The following is a 2,500-nucleotide window of genomic DNA, read 5'->3' on the forward strand; positions in this document are numbered from 1 at the left end:
TCTTATCCGAATGACTAGACATTCAGTTTGATTTGCCAGTCAGGGAGAAAGGGCAAAACCTGGAATCAAACCCAGACCTTTAGTTTCAGTAGCTCAAGGAGGCGTCACTGCGTTCGGACAAATCCATATACGCTACACCACATCTGCCAAGCAGATGCCTGACCAGTAGCGTAACCCAACGCGCTTAGTTAGGCCTTGAGAAAAATTTCGCTGCGAGCAGGATTCGAACCTGCGCGGGTATAACCCATTGGATTTCAAGTCCAACGCCTTAACCACTCGGCCATCACAGCTGTTAAAAGTAAAAGCATCTCCGGCGGGATTCGAACCCGCGACCTCTGGATTAGAAGTCCAGCGCGCTATCCACTGCGCTACGGGGACTCCAAACCTCCAGACCTTTAAAGACACTGTAATGGCAGATAAGCGTCTTGACCATCCTGACACCTTTCTTTCTTTCTTTTTTTTATAATAAAAAGCGTAAGCATGAAGTCAGATAAGATCAGAGTACATCAGCTGAGAAAGCATCAGATCACATAAAATCAGATCAGATAAAATCAAATCGAATCACGATGTCCACTGCCGAAGCCCGTTAAATGAACGAGTGTGTCATTCTCAGAGATGGAACTGAACTGATGCAGAGAGGGCAGAGTACTGTCTTCAGCCACAGAGAGTTAGAACGTTCGTGTATGTAGCACTGGAGTGCGTCTCCGTTGCTTGCTACGATACAGAGAAGCACAAATAAATAAATAAATGAACAAATAAGTAAATAGAGAAATAAATAAATTATTGAATGAATAAATAGATAAATGAATGAGGTCTCTCTGAGAGAGAGAGAGACCTTGTTCGATATCCGATGATTTGTCAGCTGATAACTTTCTGCTGAGTGGACGAAAACGACAAGGTTTTATTTCATGAAAACTGTGCTAGGGTTGACAGAGTTGTTGCAGCATAGACACCTAGAACTAAAGCAAACCGGGTTCTGGCGATAACGTTGATAAATAGTATCTGCCCACACCCCCACACCCCTCCTAACCCCCCAACGCCCCCCAAAAAAACAAAACAAAACAAAAACAACAACAACAACAACAACAAAAGACACCCCCGAACCCTCCCCCCAAAAAAACAACCCCCAAACAACCCACCAAAAACAAAAAAACCACCACCACCACCACCACCACCAACAACAACAAAAGACGAGAAACGTCAATATCAACTGCTAACTGGACAAAACAACAACAACAAAAAACCCAAACAAAACGACAAAGACATATGTTACAACACCTAAACTGGAGATGACAAATGCTTCAAGTTGTGGAACAGCTGTTTTTGTTTCTTGTTTGTCTCGTTCTTTTTTTTTTTTTATTTTTTTTTATCTCTCTCGTTCCAGGCAAGAAAAACACACACCCTTTTTTGGCGCTTGACATTTACAAGCGAATGAAGATGTACCGCCCTGAAAGGAAGGCTAAAAACAAAGAAACAAACAAACAACAACAACAACAAAACCCCCCAAACCCCCTGATCCAGACGTGTTACAAAGAAGGAAATGACAGTGCTTTGGGGCAGACAAAAAAATCCAGAGAGAGACAGGAAGTGAAAGTGGGCCGGTGTAATTCCTCAGTATGACCCTCCCCCCTCCCTCCTTTAATTAACCCCGCGGAGTCATTCCGGGCAAGGCTTGAAATGACTCCAACGAAAAGTCAGCCCAAAGTAAAGTACGATTTCCAGATCCTTGCCCTTTCCTTGCTGAAATCTTATTACGCTTAATTACCATGTGCCTAACGGGGGGGTTATAGAAACAAGAACACACCCAGCACGCACATCCCGAAAACGGAGTATGGTTACCTACATGGCGAGGTGAATGAATAAAACGGTCATTCCCGTACATGTCTGTCTGAGTGTGCATGTGCGTATGCCTGAAATCTGATTGAATGACACAGAAAACAAATGATGAGCACCCTAAGGCAGCCGTCAGTCGGCTCTGCCCAGGTAGACAGCCTGTAAAATGACTCCTTGTTTACACAGCGCTTGGAGCTTGGTTTCCCACCGAGGATAGACAGAATATAAGTATCCATGTAACTCACCGTATTATTTGTTAAGAGTTGTTCTTCACAGCCTTGGTATGTTCACGTGTGGTCAGCTAGGCTTTAAGCAACAAATTTTGTTCTTCAGGGGAACAAAAATAGTAATTCCACATCAACACAGTTTTTAGTTTTAGACCAGATGGTTCAAATGTCGCCAGTCAAGGCATTATATGATAGAAAGTCCACATGCGTTGAAAACTAGAAAAGTTGACAGAGTACTCGAGAACCAAGGGCGTCTGTCAAAAGAACGAAATATACCCAACCCTCACTCTTTTCACTCTCCTTCAACACTTTGGACCTTCTTAGAATGGCAATTATAATTAATTTGTGAGCACAATGTCAACTTTTTTTTCATGCTTTGTGTTGGCTGCACCGTTTATGTAACATTTTCATGTACTCCTCAACTCCTCTTCACTAATAAT

The 2,500-nt window shown here is 42.9% G+C and overlaps 1 protein-coding gene and 2 non-coding genes across 3 annotated transcripts in view; all 3 read right to left on the bottom strand.

Moving 5' to 3' along the window:
* LOC143277252 (alpha-1A adrenergic receptor-like) overlaps window positions 1-2,500 on the bottom strand; it is a 123,348-nt gene that overhangs the window by 40,941 nt on the left and 79,907 nt on the right. The gene's annotated exons all lie outside the window — the stretch shown is intronic.
* Trnas-uga (transfer RNA serine (anticodon UGA)) lies at window positions 209-290 on the bottom strand. Its single transcript has one exon. It is a non-coding gene; the product is annotated as a tRNA-Ser (tRNA).
* On the bottom strand, window positions 306-378 carry Trnar-ucu (transfer RNA arginine (anticodon UCU)). Its single transcript has one exon. It is a non-coding gene; the product is annotated as a tRNA-Arg (tRNA).

This window comes from Babylonia areolata, chromosome 2, assembly GCF_041734735.1.
Source record: "Babylonia areolata isolate BAREFJ2019XMU chromosome 2, ASM4173473v1, whole genome shotgun sequence".
In the NCBI taxonomy this organism is placed as follows: Eukaryota; Metazoa; Mollusca; class Gastropoda; order Neogastropoda; family Buccinidae; genus Babylonia; species Babylonia areolata.